The sequence below is a fragment of the Pinus tabuliformis genome, chromosome 8 (assembly GCF_031772625.1).
Source record: "Pinus tabuliformis cultivar Carrire ecotype Pingquan chromosome 8, CPIR1, whole genome shotgun sequence".
NCBI lineage: Eukaryota > Viridiplantae > Streptophyta > Pinopsida > Pinales > Pinaceae > Pinus > Pinus tabuliformis.
In genome coordinates, this window is record NC_142294.1 from 817,384,997 (window position 1) to 817,395,482 (window position 10,486).

Sequence of the window (10,486 nt, forward strand, 5' to 3'; positions counted from 1 at the left end):
GAAATAACAATATGGGGGTAATAGGGGCACAACAATATAAATAAGGGGTATAACTACAATAGTAATGGGGTAATCACTAGTATTATAGGGACCCAACATGCCCCTCTCCTTCAAAAAAGTGTTGTCCTCAACGCTTGAGTAGTTCTGGATACTTCTGCATAAAATTCTCATCCTCCCATGTGGAATCTTCAGCGGATAAGTTCTTCCACTTGATAAGATACTCTGAAATTGATCGATTTCGTAGCTGTCGAGTTCTTGTTTCTGTGACTGCTTCCGGTTCCAATATAAATTTTCCTTCCTCGTCAAGTTCTGGCAATATTGTTTGAATTGGGAGCTTGTCACCTATAACCTTCTTTAAACATGAAACATGGAAAACTGGGTGCAATCGAGAAGCTGCAGGAAGCTCCAATTTGTATGCCATAGTACCAATCTTTTGCAACACCTTGTACGGACCATAATACTTTGGTGATAATTTATTATCCTTCTTAGCTTGCTTTAGGGACATTTGCTTATATGGTTGTAGCCGTAGGAATACCCAATCACCTACATCAAAACTTCTTTCACTGCGATGTTGATCTGCCTGTTGTTTCATTCTATTTTGTGCCAACACGAGGTTATCCTTTAAGAGTTGGAGGACTTGTTGTTGATGTTCGATGTGATGTTCCACTGCCTGAACCTTAGAATTTTCTCTTAAATATGATGTGATGGATGGTGGTTGATACCCATAAAGTGCCATAAATGGGGTCATTTTTGTTGCTGTATGGAAGGAAGTGTTATACCACCATTCAGCCAGAGGCAACCATTTGACCCATTGTGTCTGTTTATCAGATACAAAGCAACGAAGATATCCTTCCAAACATTTGTTTACTATCTCAGTTTGCCCATCAGATTGAGGATGATAAGATGAGCTATGAGCTAACTGAGTACAAAGACAAGAAAATAATTCTGTCCAAAAATTTCCAGTGAAAATGGGATCTCTGTCACTTACAATAATCTTTGGGTTTCCATGTAGCTTTTGAACTGTTTCCATAAATGCAGTAGAAACTGTACTGGCTTTAAATGGATGTGATAATGCACAAAAGTGTGCATACTTGGTAAGTCTATCAACTACCACCATGATGACACTCTTTCCCTCAGACTTGGGTAAACCTGTGATAAAATCCATTGAAACCTCCTCCCAACGTTGGCTTGGAATGGATAAAGGTTGTAATAGACCCGGTGTCTTAATTGTTTCAACTTTATTTTGCTGGCAAACCAAACATTCCGCCACAAACTTTTGAATATCTGATTTAAGGCCATCCCAAAAAAATTCCTTCTTAACCCTGTGGTAAGTTTTTAAAAATCCTGAGTGCCCTCCTAAGGGAGAAGTGTGCAATTCCATAAAATCTTTTGTTTTAGCTGGGAATTCTTACAGAGGTATAAGCGATCTTTGTACCATAACGAATCATTTTTCCAGCTAAATGTATCAAAAGTACTGGAATCTTGTTGTAGCTTTCGAATAAGTGCCCACACTTCTTCGTCATTCTTCCATTCCTCCCTTGCTTCGTTTATCCAATCTGGTTGGATAATAGAAATGGCACACAACAATGCTTCCACATCCTCATCCTTTCTTGAGAGTGCATCTGCCACCACATTTTGCTTCCCTTTTTTGTAGATGATTTCAAAGTCATAACCCAACATCTTTGTGACCCACTTTTGTTGCTCTTCAGAGGATAATCTTTGTTCTAAAAAGTATTTAAGGCTATCATGATCCGTTTTTACCTTGAAGTGTCTTCCCATTAGGTAGGGTCGCCATTTCTTAAGTGCATGGAGTATTGCCAACATTTCCTTCTCATAAATAGCTTTGCTTAAAAACTTTCCCTTGATTGGACGACTTTCAAAAGCAATGGGTCTTTCATCTTGCATTAGAACAACACCAATTCCATTTCCTGAAGCATCACATTCCACAATAAAGGTTTTTGTGAAGTCTGGTGTAGCTAAGACCGGTGCTTGGCACATTGCCTCTTTAAGATGTTCAAAGGCCTTTGTTGCTTCCGGAGTCCATGAAAATGAATCTTTCTTCAATAATGTTGTTAGAGGTGCTGCTATTCTCCCATAATTCTTAACAAACTTGCGATAATACCCTGTCAACCCAAGAAATCCTCGCAGATGCTTTATGGATGTGGGGATTTTCCATTCCTTAATGGCTTTAATTTTGCTAGGGTCTACCTTAACTCCTTCATGAGATACAATATGACCCAAATATTCCACCTCCTGGACTCCAAAGAAACATTTGGATCTTTTTGCATATAATTGTTTCTCCTCCAATAGTTGTAGCACCCTGTCAACATGTTCAACATGATCCTTCCAAGACTTGCTGTAGATTAGTATATCATCAAAAAATACTAACACAAATTTTCTAAGGAATGGTTTGAAAATTGAATTCATCAAACCTTGAAATGTTGAAGGTGCATTGGTAAGGCCAAAAGGCATGACCAAAAATTCATAATGACCCTCATGAGTTCTAAATGATGTTTTCGGAATGTCTTCAATCTTCATTCTGATTTGATGATATCCCGAACGAAGATCCAACTTGGTGAAGTAAATTGATCCATGCAATTCATCCAGTAATTCATCAATAACAGGAATGGGGAACTTATCTTTAATAGTGAGCTTGTTGAGCTCCCTATAATCCGGACACATGCGCCATGATCCATCCTTCTTGTGCACCAATACTACTGGAGCTGAGAAAGAACTTTGACTCGGTTGAATTATACCAGCCTCTAGCATTTCTGCAACCATACGTTCAATTTCACTTTTTTGGACATAGGGATATCTGTACGGCCTGATGTTTGGAGGAACACTTCCTGGAATCAGATGAATAGCATGATCATGATCACGCATAGGTGGGAGACCCTTGGGAGTCTCAAATACCTTGGAATGATTGTCCAGGACTTTTTGGAGATCTGGAGAAATAGATGATTCCAATGTGGAAACATCTAGCGAGCATAATTGTGCAATTACACCTCTTTGCTCCTTTTTTAGAAGCTTTGTCATACCATGAGAGCTGATTATCTTTCCTGGTTTCCCTGCAATACCCCTTAATTCAACTTCCTTTCCTTCCGTAGAAAATTTGATGAAAAGTTCTTGAAAATTAAAAGCTATTGTACCCAAGGATTGTAGCCATTGGACTCCTAGTACAAAATCGCACCTCCCATTGGAATGGAAAGCATTGGGCTAGTCAATACATATTCTCCCATGGATAGCTTGATATTATGGCACTTTCCAGAGAAATTTATTGTTCCTCCATTTGCAATCATCACTTGACACTCTGGTGCTGGATATAGGAAGCAATTCAATTCTTTTGCTACCCTACAATGAATAAAATTGTGGGTGCTTCCTGAATCAATCAACACTATTACCTTTTTCTTCTTGATTTGTCCTTCTATCTTGATGGTTTGAGGAGTGGTAATTCCTGCCAATGCATTACAAGATATGGTCGGATTTATTTGTTCTTCATCTAGGCTTTGTTCCTGGAGTATATCTTCTTCTTTTGACCTTTCTTGCTCCTTTTCTTCTTCCTCTTCACAATCTATGTAGAATAATTTCTTCTCAGCACACTTATGACCTTTAGTGTATTTGCTATCACAACTGTAACAAAGCCCTTTTGCTCTTTTTTCTTCCAATTGTTGTGGTGTCAACCTTATAGGTTGTGGAAGACTAGGGGCAACAACACTTCCATCTTTATAGTTGTGAGTGGTATGCTTCCTGGTTGCCATAATTTTGCTTTCCATTTTTCTTGCTAACCTGAATGCCTTCTCTAATGAATCAGGTTCCCAAAGGCGAACATCATGTTGGATATTATCCTTTAAAGACCCTATGAACACATCAATCCTATGCTCCTCTGGAATATCTTTTACCCTTATGTTCAATTTTTGGAACTCCTCAATGTGCTCCATTACTGAACCCTTTTGTTTGAGACTTATCAATTGGCTAAAAAAAGTGTTGCTTTTTGTATCTTCATAATGTGCTATCAATTCTTCCATAAAAATTGCCCAAGTGATAAATTGTTTACGAGAGCAAAGCCATTGATACCATACAAACTGATTTGGTTCCAAATATACAGTTGCCATACGTACCTTTTGTGCGTTTTGCACATTATTGAGATCGAAGAATTGCTCCATCTGTAATATCCATGTGGCGGGATCCTTGCCATCAAACTTCCTCATATCGATTTTTGGAATATGGTGATTCTTCGATCCAACATTAGTGTCTATGGAATCATGATTAACATTTCTTTTGTTCTCATCATGAGTTTCCTTTACTACCTTTTCACCATTAGTGACCCTTTCTTGTAGCAACTTCTTCAATTCTTCCATGTCTATCTTCAAATCTATCTTCAAATCTGCCATGTCTCTCTTCAAATCTGTCTTCGAATCATCCATATTAGCTTTCATGCCCTTCATCTTAGATTCCATGCCATTTATCTTAGATTCCACGCCACTTATCGTAGCTTCTGTTAGCTTTTGTGAGCGTGACATTTGTTGCACTTGTTCTTGTAATTTTGATATATCATGTAGCATTTCTTCCTCTTCTTCATGAGTCATGCTAGAGCTTTCAGGTTCCTTACTAGGTGTTTGCATTTTCTTTCCTCGGGGCATCAGTTACCGATAATAATGCTTTACTATGCCCTTTGAATTCCGTTAAACCAAGCTTACACAAAAATAAAAATAAAAACTACACACCTTTTTTCACTTTATAGAAGCCTGATATTGAATCTGATGTATCTTTGTAATTTCGGATCATCCAGTTCTGAAATTGCTACCTGTATTAGCCTTCTGCGTCCTCTTTCCAATGCCACAAGTCTGAGCCAAATTGGATTCTCCAAGGAAGAGTTATGTGAAATCTCCCACAGTGACTTGCTTTTAGACTGGGTTCAGTAGAGAAAAATTGTACGACGTGCCACGAGTCACTGTTTCAACCTTTGAATCTGAAACACACACACAAGAAACTACAGTCCGTCCTCTTTCTGTACCTTCTTACGAAATTTCAATCTGATCCCCAGAGAGAAAGTTATGACGATTTTCCCCAGGTCACCTGTTTTGAATGTAATTCAGGAGTCTGCGAAAAGACCAACTTCCTCAGATCATATCTCCGCAAATATCGTGCGAAAAGCTCTGAAATTTGGACCCAAGGTTCAGCACGATTTCTTCTCAAATGGGTTTTTTTTGCAACTTCTGAAACGTCACAGAAAACAAGTTATAGCAAAAATTCCACGATGACCTGTTTGGAGCAGCAAAACCCTAGAATCCAAAGCTCTGATACCAAATGTTATGAAACCAGCTCAAGAAAAGATAGAAAAGATAGATCAACGCCTTAGAATTCAGCCTCTTCGAGGGGGCAACCTCCTTTACATTACATGAATGAACAATTCTTGGATGATACAAATGACAAAACCTCCTTTCTATATATAGGAGTCTAGGGAGTCACAATATAATCCAGCCGACCTAACAATAATAATATAAAGCCACAAAAATAACAATAGAGGGATTCTATGGGGCACAGAAATAACAATATGGGGGTAATAGGGGCACAAAAATATAAATAAGGGGTATAACTACAATAGTAATGGGGTAATCACTAGTATTATAGGGACCCAACAGTATCTCTCTTCACAATATTTATCGGCATGCTTCATTCATGTAGACTCAGGAAGATTAGACAAGAATGTAACACAACACCCATAACGTATGCTGAAGGGGTCTTCTCAGTTAGTTAGGTCATGATTACTCTGTCTTGGGACCCTGACTTACGTTATGAAAGATTGCATAATCGCATGGGACTATCCAATGGCAGAGAAATTAAATTGAGGAGAGGTGGCTTTGTTTTCTCCATTCTGTGTGAGTAGGGATGGTTATGGTATGGCCATCCTTTGAACTTTAGGCGAAGGGAAGTTCTATTAGCAAGGGTGGCACATAGTCGGGGCAAATGGAAGCTCTTTGATGAGCTTCAGGCTACTAATTGGGTCCTTTGTCGCTGGAAAATTTGTTCAAGAGTCAAGTACCATTGTAGTTGGGAAGTTTGGCGTCTCGCTCTCTCAGGCTCAGAGGTAACTATGTGCATTCTTTGGTTAATTAGTTTGGTGTGCACTATGGAGCATTATGTTCGCTTAGAGCTCAGAACTGTGCGTCTCGGAACATATTATCTTTTCCTCTTATGTTGTCCCTTTCCTTTTGGGTTTCTAGTCCCTAAATTGGCAATTAGGCTATACAACCAAACATCTCTGAGTGTAGGAAAGGAAACTGGAGGTTTCATTGTTGCTTCATTTTCAGTAGGTCCTTCTTCTTTCTTCTAGCTTCGGTCTCAGCAAGCCCCACTCATGGACTCAATTTTAGAGTCAGACTCTTCGACCTTAACAATATGTGAACATTGCTGGAAGGCTCATGACACAATGAACTCTGAAATTTATGATTTACATGTCATGTTGTATCAGAAACAAGCCTTTGATTGCACCACATTGGAATTAGTTGAGGCTCAACAACAACGAATTGCATGCTTGGAGGATGAGGTTGAAGCTCTCCATAACATAATTATGGATTTGAAACTCTGGAACAATTGACCAACGAGCCCAACAGGGGAACCTCCTCAAGGCATAAAATTCAAACACCTTGCAGATAGTACTAATTAAGCATCTATGTAATGATTGGTGTTAAATGTGTATGGCTTCTATTTCATTTTTGTCAAATATATACTTCTAGGATAATAAGGGTATTGTCAAGGTTTGGGAATTTTGATGTATTCTGGGTGAGGGTAGATAGCTGCAATTTGACAATCCAGATGCCCATGAGAAGAAAAACATTGTAACTCTCTCAAGTATTTTCCCCGACCGAGTGCAGATTTAATATAAAAGTACTCATTTTTGTGAAAAAAATATGAAATAAATTTAAGTAAAATGAAACTCATTACAAACAATAGAATAAAAGTGTTTAAGGCAAATTAGTGTGAAATTTATATCTAATATTTGTACAAAGATTTTAGTTGTGTCTAAACAACTGGAAACTAACATCTTTTACAATGAAAAGTCACATGCATGGAATTGATTACATTATTATGCTTATGAAATCAATTAAATAATGTTAAATATAAGGTTACCTCTTATAGTGCAGAAGGAGATGCATATTTGTCGAAGATGGATTGTGCAAAAGAAGATGCATAGTTGTAAAAGATGGATCTTGTAGAAGAAGAGGTGCAGTTACAAAAGATGGATTGTGTTGAATAAGAGGCACATGCATAGAAGGTTAGTATGGTTCAGTCAAGCTAAGTAGGAAAAAAGAAAATCCCATGAGGAGCTGAGGAATATTGGTAGGTACTATTGGTAAGTTCAAGTATTAAGAGGACAAATAATAAGGGGTTGATTCAAATTGGGAGTGTTCCTTATTTATGAACAATAATAAGAGAATTCATAACAATTAGAGTATTTGATCCCCAATGCCCATTATCAAGTTATACATTTAATAAATAGGTGATACGTGCATGCATGAGCTCCATAAAAGTGGGATTTATATTACATAAAAATGATAACAATTATTTTTTCTTTTCCATTGACATGGCAAGAGGAAAAAACGTGAACATCCTTTTTATTCAATTATTATGGTAAAACAACCTTGATGGGCGTGTGGGAAAACAAGCCAACAGAGGAGCTTCCCACCGCCCCACCTTCTCTCACAACATTTAAGATGAGGATGGTGTGGGAATTTCCCCTCGTGTAGTCACACATGTTACACTCCTCAACATCACAGTGAACTAATATGGAAACTTCTGCACCCTCGACATTTTACTATCAAACTCATTGTTGGCTCACTCTTTTCTGTCATCTCCACATCCACTATAGGTTGCATTTGGGATTTTTCCCTTGTAGAGCCTACAATTTTTATGATATTATGATGGAAGGCCCAAGCCCTCCTGGCCTAGACCCCCATAACCCTCATCCCACTGCAAAGATGATAACTCAAATCTATGTTGCAGAATTAGGGGAGAATGCGTCTGGAAGGAGAGCTCTCCAGTGATGGGGTTGGTAACAGAAGCCTGAAGCAAGCACATCACTAGAAATTCAGTAAAAGCTATTATGGACACCAAATTTAGATGGTATAGTTTGGTTATTTACATGTAATGGATTTTAGATTCATGTATGTAGGGTTGCTCAATTGAGGAATATTTCTCTGTTAAAATTCAGGTTGTATTGGTTTCCTTGAGTCCCCTTCACTCCTAGAGATATATCCCATTGAATTCCTTTCTCCAATTGTTTCACAGCCAATCCCTTTGGGTTTTTTGGGCTCTACTCTCCTCCTAACATTTTTCCCTTCTCTGGTTAACCTATTACTCATCCAATAGTTCTCACCATTTTTTAGATTTTACCAACACCGAGTTTTTTCCTTCTATTAGAACCATGTCAGGGCAGTGAATGCGCTGAAGGCATACATCTAAGATGTCGTGGATCCTCGAGTAGACCTATAGCCTAGTCTCAAGCCCAATCCACTATTAAAATTTACCTATAACATCCTCAAACGTGTCCACCACTACTTCCTGCACTTATTTCTGCCTTGAAGATAGTCCATCACATAGTTTCTTCAACAGACCGATTATCACAAGGTTAGCAGATCCATTGTTTTGAACAAAACTTCACTGACCTTTCCAATCATTTTTTATCAGTCAACACAACTCTATAGTCACAAATAATTCTTCCCTCTAGTTGTTATTCTGATATTTTCCAAAGTATCCAACTCCCAGGGTCTTCAAATAGACCTTCTTGTAAGTCCTTCTAAATTCATCTTAGATGATTGTCCTTAGCCCTCTAACTTTCAAATTGATAGTCCTTAGGGAATAAATCAAACTAGCTTTTAGTAGTGGCTTAGATTCTCCAATATTATTTTCATAAGTTATTCTAAGCACAACACACTTGATAGTGAATGTCCACTGCTTCACTATCCTTAGGGTTTTCACAAATTTGTCCTCATAATGGTGAAACAACTCTTGTGATCAATAAATAAATAACTTATCCAAGTTTTCCCTCTAAACAATCATAGATCAGAGCTTTCACCATTCGATCTTGTCTAGGGCTTTCTTGTACATGAAAAATACAATAGAAAAATATCATCAAAGGACCTTCTTTTAGCGTAGTTTCCATAGAGAGACGTGACCTTGTTTTGGAAGGCCTATTAGGCAACTTGACCCCCAAAATAGTCCCTTATGTCAACTAACAACTACACAGAAGTCTTGTTGATTATGAGAACCCTAATTTTACCCGGAACCAACCCTCTAAACTTCTGCCAAATGTTTTATTCATATTTGTACTTAGGGCATACAAGGAACACCTAATTTATACCCTAGAACAACCACAAGGTGCTCAAAGAATATATTCAATCTTGGATATTCTATTCACTAGCAAGGCATCACCAAAAGGAGAATAACATACCTTGTTATTTATTCCTCTTGCAACTTGGTTCTGTGTCCTTATCTCAGATTTCATACCTCTAGTTAGGGCGTGCTATAACCACTACTACAAGCCTTCCAACTTGGTCTCTAATTTTCCAAAGGATCGAAGCCATCCTTCTTCGAATAGGTCTTGTTACGCACCACTAGTGGGTGACCCCCATATGAGAATTTTTTCTCCTATATTTGTCTTCAGTCAACAACCAACAGGCCTTCGCAACCACCTGATAGCTCGATTTATCACCATTCTCCACCACCTGAGCCAACTATTATGTGTTGTCACCTATATGTTATGATCGTATGTTTGAAGGTGGGCCTTCCAACCCCAAAGGTATGACTTTTTATTATGTAATTGGGTATTTTTTCTTGCTTATCATGGACACTCTTGGATATGGATTAGTGGGGGGTTCAGTGGAAAGAATGGGCTTTGTCTGTACTCTTGCCCCATTGTCCAACTTGGTAGTTAGTCTTGTATCCTAGTCCCGCCGTATATCCTTTATTGGCCACTAGCTTTAGGAGTGGCACTACATGGGAAACCCCAATTTTGGTTGCGTGGTCCTGTTTCCCGACACTACATATATCACTCCTGTCTACTCATTATAACCCCTTTCCACATTTGGGTCCATAAGGAGTTACCCCTCCCCCGCCCCCTCCCTTATCCACACTTTGTGTCGGCCTTGGAATGATGACTTGGAGGTTGATGCAGCTAAAAATAAAGTTAAAAACATAATTTGGCCACTTACAATAGGAAATGTACCATAAAATGCAAAAGATAAGAATTTAGCATGTGGAAAAACGCCAAACATGAGCTCTACCCCCTATCATCATGGCCATCACCCTAGTTCATAGGGCCCCTATATGAGCCCGCTGTATAATTAAGGAACCAATGATTGTCCCAATCCCTGGTGGGTGATGGACTACCCAACCTTAAGGGGGTAATCACTGCTATATCATATGCATCATGCTCTCATTCCCTGGAGCCATGAGCAATTATAAGAAAGAAAAACCAATAAAAGGA